This window comes from Rhinolophus ferrumequinum, chromosome 25 (genome assembly GCF_004115265.2).
Source record: "Rhinolophus ferrumequinum isolate MPI-CBG mRhiFer1 chromosome 25, mRhiFer1_v1.p, whole genome shotgun sequence".
NCBI lineage: Eukaryota > Metazoa > Chordata > Mammalia > Chiroptera > Rhinolophidae > Rhinolophus > Rhinolophus ferrumequinum.
Genome location: NC_046308.1, coordinates 24914216 through 24932523, shown reverse-complemented (window position 1 = coordinate 24932523; position 18308 = coordinate 24914216).

Sequence of the window (18308 nt, the reverse complement as noted above, 5' to 3'; positions counted from 1 at the left end):
GAGTGGCTTCTGCAACAGGTTGATAGGAAGAGGTCTTTCTTTTGTTGTCCAGTACTTGTTGGTAGAATGTTTTATTTTCTCTCTGACTGCAGCCTTTTTTTCTCTCTCACACGGTAGTGCTGTTTTCTCTGCTCTATTCCAGCTTCTCACACAATGGGGGGATTCCCTGGGAGATGGGCTTCTCCTCTGTTAATAGTTCACCTGGGTCATAGGGCGCAGTGTCCGTGTGGGTATGCAGAGAGCTTTTGAAGTTCCAAAGCTCTTCCTGCAGCAGATTCAGAGCCCGTATGTTTCAGCAGTTCTGTTTACTCCTGCAGGGATCCGCCCAGATAGGTGGGGCCAGGGACAGGTGAGTTTTGAGAGGTGGCCCAAAGCAATGGTGGCGACCACCACCACAGCCAGTCCTGCTTCCACAGCTCCCTCCCCTTTGCCGGAACTAGTTGGGCTGCGAATCTGTGTCTGTGGTCCATAGTTCTCAGAACAGCAAATATTCTGTTCTTTTGATCTGACACTGCTACTGTTCCGCTTCTAGCACCGGGCAGGTGGGGTTGGGGCGTGCTCTGGGAGAGCAGGGAGGGGGTGGCTAGTCTCAGTGCCTAAGGCTTCTGTTCTCTGCTTGGCAGTGAGGGCTTAAACCACCGTTTTCAGCCTTCTTCCCTCAGTCTTTTCTCCGAGGTCTCTGCTGAGAGCGTTGGGTTCAGCAGTGTTATATGCTGCCCCCTGAGCCCTGTGGGTCAAAGCGGAGCCCTAGAAGTCCAAGTTCTTCCCTCTCCCACAGCTGTGGTAGTTCTGGGATGCAGCGAGCTCGGAGTACTGAGCTAGGTCTGCGTCCTGCGCCCGCGCAGTTCCTTCTCCACACTTCTCCCTTCCCTCCTCCCCCTTCACGCAATTCGCCCACCTTTAGGCGAATTCAGTAGTGGGTCTCTTCATCTTGCCTGTCTGCTGTGCAGGGAGTCCTTTGTGGAGTTATTGTTCGATTATTTGTAAATTCCAGGGGAGCTTTACTGAGGCTCACCTCACGCTGCCATTTTGATGACGTCCTGCATATACTGTTATTGTCTGTTTTTATTTAGCATTATATCATGAATATTTCTTTCTTTTTTTAAAAAATTTATTGGGGTGACAATTGTTAGTAAAATTACATAGATTTCAGGTGTACAATTCTGCATTACATCATCTATATATCCCATTGTGTGTTCACCAACCGGAGTCAGTTCTCCTTCCATCACCATATATTTGATCCCCCAATATTTCTGAAGTAAATATATATTCTTTCACAGCATGAGTTTTCTCCCCATTCATAAATCTTTTATTCCACTTACATGAGGATAACACATGTTCTTAGCAATTCTGCTTAGATTGTTCATGAAAGTTTTATAAGACAAACAAAGCTAGCCATCATCTCAAGTTATTTCCCTGTTAATTATTTTGACAGCACATGCATGTTAGGTAAATGTAAAAAAAAAAATCACAAAAGCAAAAAAACCTAAACAATGTTAAATGCATGGGTCTTTTGTTTTACTGCTGTACTTGATATACATGAGGTAATTGATATCAACCGATTCATTTTACTGCATCTTTACTTGTACATTTGTTCTTAGGTTGCCTAACACATTTACATACAAATAAAATGAGTGTAGCCAAAATAATGAAAGCAAACAGCAGATGATGTTACAAATAATGGAATGTGAACCGTTTCTGCTCTTATCCACAGTAAACTGGGTCATGACTAAAGTAACACTTCTGCAATCGTGGTCAAAGGGGTGCGAATGGAGACTGAGTATTCCACAGATGCACACATGATTCAACAGGTGCTATCCATGAAATATCCATCTCTACTACAGACTCAAGTGTTCCAAAACTTAAAGTACCCACAATAACTACACCTGTGACTGGAACCAATTATCCTTTTTATTCCCCACAAGGACAAACCAATATGTAGGCAGTTTTCTTTGCTTAGACATGGAAGCAGTTTTAACACTGTCCCTTATGAAGCCACAGTGTTCCAAAAGTGCTATGCCAAACATTTATAACTTGTACAAAAATTCCACATTCCCATATTGGCCACCTCAAGAGGAAAACAGATAACTCCCTAAATGTTAACTAGCTCTACTCTCCTATTATTAAACATAAACACCACATGGGAAATATAGAAATTCAAACAGAAGTAACATAAACCTGTCAAATTGTAAGCAAAAAGAATTATTTGTGGATAGCATGAATGACAAATGGCCTACTGTATAAATTTTAGAATGAGGCAGACAAAAGTTGGAAGGCTGGTTAATTTCCTCCTCCTTCTCCTGCTTCAGCTTCATTTCCTTGGGTATCTGATGTTCACAATGTCAAATGTCTCTCAGTAATTTCATTCTTAACATGCTGTCTGTTGTCAGACTCTTGGATTAATTGGATTGTTTGCTTTTGGTGTTAACTTGTATGAGTTCTTTATAAATTTTGGATATTAACCCCTTATTGGATGTATGGTTGGTGAATATCTTCTCCCAGTTGGTAGGTTGCCTTTTAGTTTTGTTGAAGGATTCCTTTTCTGTGCAAAATCTTTTTAGTTTGATGTAGACCCAAGAAATTTATAGCTATTTCAGATTTCTTATGATTAGTTCTTGCACACTATATCTTTCTTTATCCTTTAAAAAAAATCTATGTATTTAAAGTATGATTCATTTAAACTGTATGTAATTGGGTTTTTATTTTATCTTTATCCAGTGTAAATTTTTCTGTCTCTTAGTTAGCATATAAAGCCTATTTATATTCAGTGTAATTATTGAAGTAAACCTGCAATCTTGCTATTTGTTTTCTACTCATCCCAACTGGTCTTTGTACCATTTTCTCCCTCTTTTCCTGCCTTTTTTAGATTAGTTGGGTACTTTTTAGTGTTCTCTTTTATTTTCTCTGTTAGTTTATTAACTATATCCCATTTTACTAGTGTTCTCTAATAGTGCTGACAATATGTAACTTTATCTTATCAAAATTTACTTGAAATAATATTTTAGCACTCTATGTAAATATCAGCAACCTTAAATGAATATACTTCCATTTCCCCTTTCACCCTTTGTGATCATTGTCATATAGTCAATTTCAGTGTATCTTATAAACCTCATAACGCATTGTTCTCATTTTTGCTTTAAGCAGTGAATTATCTTTTAAAATAATTTTTGATGAAATAAACACTGTATTTTATTTATAAGTACCTTGTGGCACTTCTCAGATCTACTACCTCAGGAAGTGTGAGCGAGTGACTGCCTCCTGCTGCACTCTGAAATCAACTTTTATCACATTAGAACTGAAGTGGTGCTACCCACAGGCTACCTCTAGTTCAAATTACAGGAAGGACTAGAAAGAACAGGGCTTTTAAAGCAGGCCTACTCTTGCCAGATGCAGGACTCCTCTCATGGACTTTAGCTCAGGAATTCTGTCAGCCTTACCATCAGCCTCGCCAGTCTGATGGCTCTCCTAGCTTCCTCCTGTGGCTCATGCCTCATTTTCCCTGACATCTAATCTAGTCTTGGCATCGGCTACTCAGAGGCCTGGGACTCATGCAAGGGATGACAAGTTTGGTTCAAACTAAAATATGGTAAGATGGGGACTACAGACTGACTCAACTTATTGTCAGGGGGGTAAAGAGATCATTATCCTGGTTCATTAGTTGGGCGTGGATAATGCCTGGCACATGGTGGCTGCTCAATTACTAAAGATTTCACTGATGTCTACTTGGAATATGTCCCTGTGAAGCGAACACCGTTGCAGGTACACTGATTCTAATCTTTGAAAACAATGTCTTCAGAGACTGAGAATTGGCTTGTTATTGCTAAGTTGCTCTGCAGACAGATAATGTCAGATCATTAACAATTAGCCATAATAGTTAATGGCATCAACTGCAAAAAGAAAACAGGCAAAACCACAAATACATGGAGATTAAACAACATACTTTTAAAGAACGACCGGGTCAAAGAAGAAATTAGAGGAGGGATCAAAAGATACATAGAAACAAACGACAATGAAAATACATCCTACCAAAATTTTTGGGATGCAGCAAAAACAGTTTTAAGAGGGAAATTTATATCATTCCAGGCCTATCTCAAGAAACAAGAAAAATCCCAAATAAATAACCTCACATTACACCTTAAAGAACTAGAGAAAAAAAAGAATAAATGAAACCTAAAGTCAGCAGAAGAAAGGAAATAACAAAAATCAGAGCAGAACTAAATGAAATAGAGAACAAAAAGACAATAGAAAAAATCAATGTGACAAAGAGCTGGTTCTTTGAAAAGATTAACAAAATTGACAAATACTTGGCTAGACTCACTAAGATAAAAAGAGAGAGACACTAAAAAACAAAATCAGAAATGAAAAAGGGGAAGTTATCACGGATGCCACAGAAATACAAAGGATCATCCAAGAATACTATGAAGGACTATATGCCACCAAATTCAATAACCTAGAAGAAATGGACAAATTCTTAGAAACATATAGCCTTCCTAGGCTGAACCATGAAGAACTAGAAAATCTAAACAGACTGATCACCAGTAACGAAATTGAATCAGTCATCCAAAACCTTCCCAAAAGCAAAAGTCCGGGACCAGATGGTTTCACTAGTGAATTCTACCAAACCTTCAAAGAGGATCTAATACCAGTCTTGCTCAAACTCTTCCAAAAATTTGAAGAAGAAATAGTACTCCCTAACTCATTTTATGAGGCCAACTAATGTTACCAAAACCTGGTAAAGACAACACAAAAAAAGAACACTACAGACCAATATCTCTGATGAATACAGATGCAAAAATCCTGAACAAAATTCTAGCAAATCGAATGCAACAATGCATTAAAAGGATTATTCATCACGATCAAGTGGGGTTATTCCCCGGAGCACAAGGATGGTCAACATATGCAAATCCATCAATGTGATACATCACATAAACAAAATAAAGGACAAAAAACATATGAATATATCAATTGATGCAGAAAAAAGCATTTCACAAGCTACAACATCCATTTATGATTAAAACACTTAATAAAATAGGTATAGAAGGAAAATACCTTAACATAATAAAGGCCATATATGACAAGCCCTCAGCTAATCTCATAATTAATGGTGAAAAACTGAAGCCCTTTGCTGTACGTTCAGGAACACAACAGGGCTGTCCCCTATCACCTTTGCTTTTCAACATAGTGTTGGAAGTCCTTGCCAGAACAATCAGGCAAGAGAAAGAAATAAAAGGCATCCAAATTGGGAATGAAGAAGTTAAATTATCACTCTTTGCAGATGATATGATGCTATATATAGGAAACCCTAAAGACTCCACCAAAAAGCTATTAGAAACAATCAACGAATACAGTAAAGTTGCTGGCTACAAAATCAACGTACAAAAGTCCATTGCATTCCTATATACTAACAATGAAATCTCGGAAAAAGAAATACAAAAAACAATTCCTTTTGCAATTGCAGCAAAAAGAATAAAATACTTAGGAATAAACTTAACTAAGGATGTGAAGGATCTATATGCTGAAAACGATAAGACATTTTTGAAAGAAATTGAAGACACAAAGAAATGGAAAGACATTCTGTGCTCATGGATTGGAAGAATCAACATAGTTAAAATGGCCATATTACCCAAAGCAACATACAGATTTAATGCAATCCCCATCAAAATCTCAATGGCATTTTTTAAAGAAATAGAACAAAGAATCATCAGATTTGTTTGGAATCACAAAAGACCACAAATAGCCAAAGCAACCTTAAGAAAAAAGAACAATGTTGGAGGTATCACACTCCCTGACTTTAGCTTGTACTACAGGGCTACAATAATCAAAATAGCATGGTATTGGCAGAAAAACAGACACGTAGACCAATGGAATAGAATTGAGAACCCAGAAATAAAACCACATAAGTATGGAGAGATAATTTTTGACAAAGAAGCTAAAAACATTCAATGGAGGAAAGACAGCCTCTTCAATAAATGGTGCTGGGAGAATTGGATAGCCACTTGCAAAAGAACAAAACTGGACTGCTATCTGTCACCGTGTACCAAAATTAATTCAAAATGGATCAAAGACTTAAGCATAAGACCTGACACAATAAACTGCATAGAAGAAAACATAGGTACTAAACTTATGGACCTTGGGTTCAAAGAGCATTTTATGAATTTGACTCCAAAGGCAATGGAAGTAAAAGCTAACATAAATGAATGGGACTATATGAAACTTAAAAGATTCTGCACAGCAAAAGAAACCATCAACAAAATAAAGAGGCAACCAACTGAATGGGAGAAGATTTTTGCAAACAGTGCCTCCGATAAGGGGCTAATATCCAAAATATACAAAGAACTCATGAAACTCAACAACAAAAAAACAAACAACCCAATTGAAAAATGGGCAGACGACCTGAAGAGACATTTCTCCAAAGAGGACATACAAATGGCAAATAGACATGAAAAAATGCTCAACATAACTAATCATCAGAGAAATGCAAATAAAAACCACAATGAGATATCACCTCACCCCAGTCAGAATGGCTATCATCAACAAGACAAATAGTAACAAGTGTTGGAGAGGTTGTGGAGAAAAAGGAACCCTCATACACTGTTGGAGGGAATGCCGACTGGTGCAGCCGTTATGGAAGGCAGCGTGGAGGTTCCTCAAAAAATTACGAATAGAATTACCATATGACCCAGCAATCCCTCTCCTGGGTATCTACCCAAAAAATCTGAAAACATTTATCCATAAAGACATGTGTGCTCCAATGTTCATTGCAGCTTTGTTTACAGTGGCCAAGATATGGAAACAACCAAAATGATCTTCGATAGATGAATGGATAAAGAAGTTGTGGTATATATATACAATGGAATACTATTCGGCAGTAAGAAAAGATGATGAGATGATGTAGGAACATTTGTGACAACATGGATGGATCTTGAGAGTATAATGCTAAGCGAAATAAGTCAGACAGAAAAAACAGAGAACTATATGATTTCACTGATATGTGGTGTGTAAACCAAAAACAACAAAAGAACAAGGCAAACAAATGAGAAACAAAAACTAATAGACACAGACAATAGTTTAGTGGTTACCAGAGGGTAAGGGGAGGTGGGGGTGGGAGATGAGGGTCAGGGGGATCAAATATATGGTGATGGAAGAAGAACTGACTCTGGGTGGTGAACACACAATGGGTTTTATAGTTGATGTGATACAGAATTGTACATCTGAAATCTATGTAATTTCACTAACAATTGTCACCCCAGTAAATTTAAAAAAAAAACACAGTATATGCAGAAAAATAACTTTGGAGAATGAAAATTATCAATTACCGATTAAAAATGCCAAGTGCATGCATACGAAGTTGTGGATCTTTTTGAATGGGGAGATTCAAACTTCTTGATGTTATTTTTCTGTGCTTTTTCAAGTTTTCTGTATTGTGCATATATTTTCTGTATTGTGTTTTATATCATTTGAGGTTTTTAAAAAATTTAATAAAAGAAAACCCAGCTCTGCAAAAAAAAAAAAAAAGCTATAAATTTCTGACACAGCAAACGTCAGGTTTTAAAATATTAACAAAAGTCATGAGAGATATTTAACAGTAATTCAAGTATCAAGTAATACAAAACACATAACAATTCTAAGCGTGTTATAGAGAACATATTTAACAGCACGTAATAACAGAACTTCAAATACATAATGCAAATACTGACAGAAATGAAAGGAGATTTAGAAAAATTCACAGTTAAAAAAAATCCACAATTTAAGTTGGAGGTTCAATACTCTTCATTCAGTAATTGATAAAGCAAGTACACAGAAAATCATTATGAACATTAGAAGACTTGAATAACATTATCAACTGACATGTACAAAGTGACATTTGTGTAACACCTCACCCAACAATAGAATACAGATTGTTTTCAGTGCATATGGCAAATTCACCAAGATAGACCATATGCTGGGACATAAACAAGTTGAAATAAACTGAGAACTTAAAACATACAGAGTATATTCTCTGACTATTGTGGAATTAAATTAGAAACAAAGAACAAATCATTGCAAAAACTCCAAATATTTGGCATTGAACTACACATTCCTAAATAACCCAATTGTTAAGAAAAGAAACCATAGTGGAAATTAGAAAATACTTTTGAACTAAATAAAAATTTAAAAGATGCTGAGCATTGTGTGGTCATCTTTGCAATCCATTTGGGTCTAATTTGGGATCTGACAACTGGAACAAAAAGAACCTTGACTACAGTGCATACTGTGGTTTTGGTGATGCTTCTTCTCAATGTCCTCACCAAGGATAAGAAAGAGCTCAGTGTGCACGGAAGATCCCCAAAAGTGACAGGCTCCACTTCCTGGTAGATTGTTGCATTTTTCCACTTTTCTGTTTAGGACGGCTAAATGCTGAGATGTGGATGCATACGTAAATAAAAGCAATTCATTGTGTTCTAAAAAAAAAAAAAAGCAAAAAAAACCAAAAACTATTTGCTTAACCTTTTACTACTCTGTCTTTAAATATTTCTGTTTGGAGGGAGCATTTCCTTACATTGAGATTTTTCTTCCTGGCAATTGTCAGTTTGGCTCAAATAAACTCATTGAAATTCTCTAAAAATAATAAATAAAATCAATATTTTTGCTTGGAACAATTTATCATTCCTCTGTAATCAGAGTACCCTAATTTGTATCTTGAACTCTTTTCACCCAAGCTCTAGTACTCCGTTGCCAATTTTTACCTTATCTTTTCCTTTTGGAGGTTTTTAACCGCATTTCATCATCTAGACTAAAATCTAGCTCCTTTATCCTCCCACTCCTTATTTAGTCATTTCTGCCATCCTACTCATGGTTCCCTGGGCTCAAATTTTTAATCAGATTTGATTTGTGCTTCTTTCCTCTCCTTCCTTCTCTCCCTAGCCACAGAGATATTAAATCTTGTTCTTTCATGATCTTATCTATTGACATTGTTTTCACTTTAGTATTTCCAAAGCTTATGAAACTGATCTTCCTTCTCGCTTTCAATCTCTGTATACCAGGGAGACATCTAATCCTGTAAACCACAGAAGTCTAAAATAGCTTTTTCATCGAACGTATAGATTTGAATAATAATAATAAAAATAACAACAGCAAAATACTTCTATGCCTTCCATAGTCTATGTCATGGAAACTGAACTATTTATGATTATTATCTCCATTTCAAGGTAAATATTTTGAAGTTCAAGACAGGTTAAACAAAGTTTCCAAGGCCACACAGCTAGTAAATGGCAAAGTCAAAAATTGTTGAGGTTGGTTTGATTCCACATACAATTCCTTAGTTAACTGGGATATATTTCATAGTGAAAGAGGCTGGTACTAAAATTTTTCTGGGGCAACAGATGTAAACTAGGACCAACTCAAATGAGCTAGGACTTATAATTCCCCAATAATACTATCCTCTACTTCCTCTACAATACAGAAATGGGAAGGTTGGGCAGATAGGTGTTTTAGGGATGAAAAAGAAATGTTGATTTTTGTACTCATTCAGTTCATGGTGACAACAGAAAAGCGTACTTGAACATTTTAGTGAGGTTATGTACACAAGACAGGTAATTAACAAAAAGTTGAGAACTACAGGTAAAAATGTAGGAAGTAGCCATATAAATGATGTTGTTGAAGCCGTGAATGAGCTCACCATATATTTAAGGAAGAAGAGGCCCAGATGGTTAAGAACTGAATGCTAGAAATTTTGAAACATGAGGGGAAAAGTGATAAAGAAACGGAACAGGGATTATGTCACAGAAATGGCAAAGTGAGGTGAGCCTCTTTGGAATTTTAGAAGCTCTCCACATCCCCCCATTGAGGTGGTGCCCTGAGATCCAAGTGACCTGCTCACAGAGGAGAAGTCCACTTTCCAGGGAACACCCACCCCCTTTGTGTGAGGAGCCAGAACAGTGCAGAGAAAATATAACACTACAGCATGAGAGAGAATAAAAGGCTGCAGTGGGAGAGAAAATAAAATATTCCAGCAACACCTACTGGAAAGCAAAAGAAAGACCTCTTCCTATCAACCTGTGGCAGAACCCACTCCTGTAGATGCCTAAGAAGACAAATAATAATTCAATAATTACCATGAATAGCAAAGGTAATAAGGCAGTTCAGAAAGAAAATGAAGAGTTTCCAGAAAATGAACTTGAAGAATTGAAAATATGTGACTTAAATGACAGAGAATTCAAGATTGCAGTTCTGAAAAAACTCAATGAGATGCAAGAAAACACAGACAGGAAGTTTAATGAACTCAGAAACACAATCAAAGAACAAAAGGAACATTTTACCAAAGAGATTGAAATTTAAAAAAAGAACCAAATAGAATTTCTGGAGATTAAGAACTCAATAAAAGAAATGAAGTAATCAGCTAAGGTAATAGAGCTGACATGATGGAGGAAAGAATCAGTGACATTGAAGATAAAAATCTGGAAATGACACAGATCGAAGATGAAAGAGACTTGAGAGTTGAAAGAAATGCAAGAACTCTACAAGAACTTTCGGACTCCATCATAAAAAACAATATAAGAATAATGGGTATACCAGAAGGAGAAGAAAAGGAGAAGGAAACAAAGAGTATAGTCAAACAAATAATCAACGACACTTCCCAACCTTGGGGAAAAACTGGATCCTCAAATCCAAGAAGCAAACAGAACACCTAATTACCTCAATCTCAACAGGCCTTCTCCAAGGCACATGGTATTGAAGCTGTCAAAAATTAACGACAAAGAAAGAATCCTCAAGGCAGCCAGGGAAAAGAAGACGGTAACCTACAAAGTAAATCCCATCAGATTATCATCAGATTGTTCAGCAGAAACTCTACAAGCCTGGAAGGAGTGGAATCAAATATTTAAACAATAAACAAAACAGTATGATATTGGCAGAAAAACACACACATAGAGCAATGGAATAGAATCGAGAACCCAGAAATAAACCCACAGAAATATGGACAGATAATTTTAGATAAAGAAGCCAGAAACTGCAGTGGAGAAGAGATAGCCTCTTCAATACAGGGTGCTGGAAGAATTGGAAAGATACATGCAAAAGAATGAAACTGGAATGCTATCTGTCACCGAGTATCAAAATTAACTCAAAATGGAGCAAAAACCTAAACACAAGATCTGAAACAATAAACTGCGTAGAAGAAAACATAGGTATTAAACTTATAAACCTTGGTTCAAAAGGATTTATGAATTTGATTTCAAAGGCAAGGGAAGTAGAAGCTGTAATAAATGAATGGGACCATATCAAACTAAAAACCTTCTGCACAGCTAAAGAAACCATCGACAAAATAAAAAGGTAACCAACCGAATGGGAGATTTTTGCAAACAACGCCTCCGATAAGGGGCTAATATCCCAAATATATAAGGAACTCATACAACTCAGCAACAACAAAAAACAAAAAATCTGATTAAAAAATGGGCAGAGGACTGGATAGACATTTCACCAAAAAGGACATGCAAATGGCCAGTAGACATATGAAAAAATGTTCACCATCAATAATTAAAAGAGAGAAATTATGATCCAAGAATAATATATCCAGCAAAGATATCCTTTGGCTATGAAGGAGGAATAAAGAACTTTCCAGACATACAGAAGCTGAGGGAATTTTCTAACTCATGACCAGCACCACAAGAAATACTGAAGAAGGATCTTCAGCCTGAAAAAGAAAGCAAAAAAAATACAAAGCCATGAGTAGTATTACAAATACACAGACAGATGCAGGAAATGGCAACCCCTACACCAAATAGGACACTACACATTTAAACATAACATACAGGGTGAAGAACAAAACAAACAAAAAAAAAAAAAAGAGGAAAAAGACAACTTGTTACTACAGTGTAGAAATCAATTCACAGCATAAAAAGGGATAATTTGTGACAACAAAAACATAAAAGGGGATAGAGTAAAGATCTTAACTGATTAAAGGGCATGGAGAAAGGAAGCCTGCTGAACAAAATGGAATACTCTAAATATGAAACTTTCTTTTACATAAACTTAATGGTAACCACTCAAAAAAATAAACCCAGAACTGAAATATGTAACATAAAAAAGTAAACTGAGGGGAAAATCACAGAATACCATTGCACTGAAATAATAGACAGCAACATAAAGGCAAAGAAACAATGGTGACACAGCCTTACCAGAAAACGAAAGATAGAATGATAGGAAATCCTCACGTATCAATAATCACCCTAAATGTAAATGGACTGAACTCGCTAATAAAAAGGCACAGAGTAATAGATTGGATCAAAAAACTAAACCCAACCATATGCTGCCTTCAAGAGACACATCTCAGCTAAAAAGACAAATATAGACTCAAAGTAGAAAGGTAGAAATGGACACTCCTAGGAAATGGTATCCAGAGGAGACCAGGTGTAGCCATACTGATATCAGATAAAACAGACTTCAAGATAAAAAAGATAACAAGTGACAAAGATGGACATTTCATAATGATAAGGGGACTATACAACAAGAAGACACAATAGTCATCAATATGTATGCCCCCGATCAGGGAGCACTGAAATATACAACACAACTACTAACAGAAGTAAAGGGAGAGATTGACCAGAGAACAATTATACTAGGGGATTTAAATACATCACTGACAGCTATGGATAAATATTCTTCACAGAAAATAAAATATTGGTCCTAAATGACACATCAGATCAAATGGACATTTATAGAGCACGTCATCCTAGAAAATCAAACTGCACGTTCTTTTCTAATGTACATGGAACATTCTCAAGGATAGACCATATATTGGGACATAAAACTAATCTCAGCAAATTTAAGAAGATTGAAATCATACGAAGAATATTTTCTGATCACAAGGCTTTGAAATTGGATATCAACTGCAAAAAGAAAGCCGGGAAAACCACAAACACGTGGAGATTCAACATTGTGCTTTCAAAGAATAACTGGGTTAAAGAAGAAATAAGAGGAGAGATCAAAAGATACATAGAAACAAATGAGGATGAAAATACATCCTACCAAAATTTTTGGGAGGCAGCAAAAACAGTTTTAAGAGGGAAATTTATATATTACAGGCCTATCTCAAGAGAGAAGAAAAATTCTGGATAAACAACCTCACATTATACCTTAAAGAACTAGAAAAAGAAGAACAAATGAAACCAAGAGTCAGCAAAAGAAAGGAAATAATAAAAATCAGAGCAGAACTAAATGAAATAGAGAACAAAAAGACAATACAAAAAATTAATGCAACAAACAGCTGCTTCTTTGAAAAGATTAATAAAATTGACAAACCCTTGGCTGGACTTACTAAGAAAAAAAGGGAAAAGACACAATTAAACAAAATTAGAAATGAAAGAGGGTAGTAACCACGGATGCCACAGAAATACAAAGGATCATCCAAGAATATTATGAAGGACTATATGTCATGAAATTCAATAACCTAGAAGAAATGGACAAGTTCTTAGAAACATATCATCTCCTAGGCTGAATCACGAAGAATTGGAAAATCTAAATAGAGCAATCAACAGTAAGGAAATTGAATCAGTCATCCAAAACCTTCCAAAAAGCAAAACTCCAGGACCAGATGGCTTCACTAGTGAATTCTACCAAACATTCAAAGAGGATCTAATACCTGTCCGACTCAAACCCTTCCAAAAAATTGAAGAAGAGACAATACTCCCTAACTCATTTTATGAGGCCACCATTATTACCCCGATACCAAAACCTGGTAAGGATAACACAAAAAGAGAAAATTACAGACCAACATCTCCGATGAATACAGATGCAGAAATCCTAAATAATATTCAGGCAAATCGAATGCAACAATGCATTAAAAAGATTATGCATCACGACCAAGTGGGGTTCATCCCAGGGGCACACAGATAGTTCAACATAAGCTAATCAATCAATGTGATACATCACATAAACAAAATAAGGGACAAAAATCATATGATTATATCAACAGATGCAGAAAAAGCATTTGACAAGATACAACATCCATTTAGATTAAAACACTTAATAAAATGGGTATAGAAGGAAAATACCTTAACATAATAAAGGTCACATATGACAAACCCTCAGCTAGTATCATAATTAACCATGAAAAACTGAAGCCCTTCTCTCTACATTCAGGAACATGACAGGGCTGTCCCCTATCACCTCTGCTTTTCAACATAGTATTGGAAGTCCTACCCAGAGCAAGCAGGCAAGAGGAAAAAAAAAAAGACATTCAAATCAAGAATGAAGAAGTTAAATAGTCACTTTTATCAAATGACATGATGCTTTATATAGAAAACCCTAAAGACTCCACCAAAAAGTTATTAGAGACAATAAACGAATACAGTAAAGTTTCCAGCTACAAACAATGTACAAAAGTCCATTGCATTCCTATATACTAACAATGTAATCTCATAAAAATAAATTTTTAAAAAATTCCTTTTGCAATTGCGACATAAAAAGAAAATAAAATATGTAGGAATAAACTTAACCAAGGATGTGAAAGACCTATACACTGAAAACTATAAGACATTTTTAAAAGAAATTTAAGAAGATACAAAGAAATGGAAAGACATTCCGTGTTCATGGATTGGAAGAATCAACATAGTTAAAATGGCCATGTTACCCAAAGCAATATACAAATTTAATGCAATCCCCATTAAAATCCCAATGGCATTTTTTAAAGAAATAGAACCAAAAAGTCATCAGATTTATATGGAACCACAGAAGACCACAAATAGCCAAAGCAATCCTAAGAAAAAAGAACAACACTGGAGGTATCACATCTCTGACTTCAGCTTGTACTATGGGGCAACAATAATCAAAATAGTAGGGTATTGGCAGAAAAATAGACACACAGAGAAATGGAATAGAATTGAGAACCCAGAAATAAACCCACATAAATTTGGACAAATAATTTTTGACAAAGAAGCCAGAAACACACAATGAAGAAGAGACAGCCTCTTCAATAAACGATGCTGGGAGAATTGAAAAGCCACAGGCAAAAGAATGAAACTAGACTGTTATCTGTCACCGTGTACCAAAATTAATACAAAATGGAGCAAAGACCTGAACACAAGACCTGAAACAATAAACTGCATAGAAGAAAACATAGGTACTAAACTTATGGACCTTGGGTTCAAAGTGCATTTTATGAATTTGATGTCAAAGGCAAGGGAAGGAAAAGCTAAAATAAATGAATGGGACCATATCAAACTAAAAAGCGTCTGCACAGCAAAAGAAACCATCGACAAAATAAAGAGGCAACCAACCGAATGGAAGACGATTTTTGCAAATCCTCTATTAGCGCCTCTGATAAGGAGCTAATATCCAAAATATATAAGGAACTCATACGACTCAATAACAACAAACACCAAAAATCCAATTAAAAAATGGGCTGAGGATCTGAATAGACATTTTTCCAAAGAGGACATACAAATGGCCAGTAGACATATGAAAAAATGCTCAACATCAGTAATCATCAGAGAAATGCAAATAAAAACCACAATGAGATATCACCTCACCCCAGTCAGAATGGCTATCATCAACAACACAAATAGTAACAAGTGTTGGAGAGGCTGTGGAGAAAAAGGAACCCTCATACACTGTTGTTGGGAATGCAGACTGGTGCAGCTGCTATGGAAGGCAGTGTGGAGGTTCCTCAAAAAATTAAGAATGGAATTACCATAAGACGCAACATTCCCTCTCCATGTATCTACCAAAAATCTGAAAACATTGATCTGTAAAGATATATGTGCTCCGATGTTCATTGCAGCTTTATTTACGGTGGCCAAGACATGGAAGCAACCAAAGTGTCCTTCGATAGATGCTTGGATAAAGACGTGGTATATATACACAATGGAATACTCCCCTGCCATAAGAAAAGATGAAATAGTGCCATTTACAACAACATAGATGGATCTTGAGATTATTATGCTGAGAGAAATAAGTCAGGCAGAAAAAGTCGAGAACCATATGATTTCACTGATATGTAGAATATAAAACTGAAAACAACAAAGCAACAAGACAAACATATAAATAAACAAAAACATATAGATACAGACAATAGTTTAGTGGTTACCAGAGGGTAAGGCATGAGGGCAAAAGGGATCAAATATATGATGATGGAGGAACTGACTCTGGGTGGTGAACACACAATGTGGTAAATAGATGATGTATTACAGAATTGTACACCTGAATCCTATGTAACTTTACTAACAATTGTTATCTCAATAGATTTAAAAAAAAAAAAAGTAGAGCAGGAGATGCCTCTATTAGACCACCCGTAAACTCCATTAGGGCAAGAACCACTTCGTTTGGATCCCTTTACCCAACATTTTAATATGTCAAATATACATATTAAGAGCCAGTTGAAAATCAATTATATTACAGACTACATGACTTCTGATAGATAACTTTAATTTGATACTCATCCTTAGAGCCTAACTGAAGTCATAGCAAATGAAGATATTTCAGCTGCCATCTTTTCTACCTGGACAAGCTCTGTGACTATTTTGGTTGGAATTGTGGATTATTCTATTTGTCTTCAGTGGAGTGAAGGGCCCTCAGCACCTATCTCGTGCTTCTTCAAGGTCTACCAGATATTTGAGGGTTCATGCATGTGTACAAGGCACACTATATACAAAGATAATGTGTTCTACATACATTTTCCACATGAATGTGTTATAATCCATGTCTTACGTATATTGTAGTGTTAGCAATAAATAAAATAAGAAATCCATTACACAGAGATTCGGATTTTAGGAAAGAGACAGTTCTGCAACAAAAGTAACTTAATCAAGAATATTTATTTCTATGTTCCTCTGCTTGCCCTGGAGGAAGTCAACTGTGAAAAGGACTTCAGAGAAGGCCTGGTTCACTTGAAATAAAACCTTGGTGCATGTGAAATGAAATTCCCATGAAAACCATCTCTGAAGAGGCAAAGATCTCAGAAGAATGTTCCCTGATATGGCATCATTCTTACAGGAACCAACCCTCTAAATTCCTAGACGAAAGGGAACATTTAATAAATCCCCAGTCTTCTTTGCCCTTGGGTCCTAAGGAGAGCATACTTGCGGTGCTTAATTTACTTTCTTAATAATAGATGTTTTTTCCCTGTTTCTTCAAATGTGTCAGTGGGATTGAGAACAAAGACTGGGATTCATTAGTGTCATCTAGGCCGTGAACAATTCTCGGTAAAGAGACAGATGAGACACTGTCTTGGCTGAGTCTTAGCTGCAGGTGAGCGAGTCCTCAGTGCTGCATGTGCAATGGCCTGTGTGCGATGGTTTTAGATGTATTTGCCTGGAGGGAAACGGATTCTTCCGGTGTGTTTTGATGTCATAACTTCTCCAAGCTGACCCCAGACCTTCATTCTGACCAAAACATATATAACTCATCTGCTATCTAACTCTTGAATTTCCCCAAATAGAGGTTTATTGTTTGAATAGAAAATCTGCCATCCTGAATAGATAAAAACCTGTGGCAAAAAGTGTAGAATACAAATTGCCACATAAAATTCTATTAGTCTTTATATCAGTCTCGGTCAATAACCTACACTGTGTAACTTGTGATTGTCTAAAACCTCACTCAGCAAGGTCTCTCGCCCCTCTTTCCTGTTACTAGATCAGAATTTTCTCCCTCACAGCCCTGAATTTGGGTTGAAGTATTGTGTTTAAAGTGCAGGACAAAAACGTGATGCCTTGGAAAGGTGCTGTGTTAAGCCTTGAACGCTCTGTGTTTCACTAGAACAAACTAATCGTATTAAGCAAAGACTTTTCAGGTGTCTTTCAAGTCATTCATCAAATGTCAGATTGCTCTATTAAAAAAAAGAAATTTAAATCTTTAACATTTGCCTTTTCTGTGCTTCTCCCTTGCTTACCTTTTCTTCATGGACTTTTCATGTTACATGTTTACCTCTTTCTTTAATGTATTTTCTCCCACTTGAATGAAAGCTCCATGAGGGCAGGAATCTCTTTTTATTTTGTTATTGTTTTTTCACGGAAGTATCACCAGTGTCACCAAAGGCTCAGGGAGATGTGCAAGAGAGGACTCCACCCGATGCAGGAGTGACCAGGTTCTAGTCTCTGTGCAAGAAAGAATTCAGGAGCGAGACAGGCAGGAAAGCACAGGGAATCTATTAAAACAAAAGTATACACTTAAGAGGGAAGTGCGGGGAACTGAGAGATTTGAGTTGCATGGAGGAAGTCCTGATGAGGAGTATGTATACCTCCCCAAAGCTGAAATTGATGACATCCCATTGACCTGGCTCATCAGTTTCCTTCCAGTAGGTGGGATCCTCAGTTTCCTGCTCTTTGCTCCTTATTTGG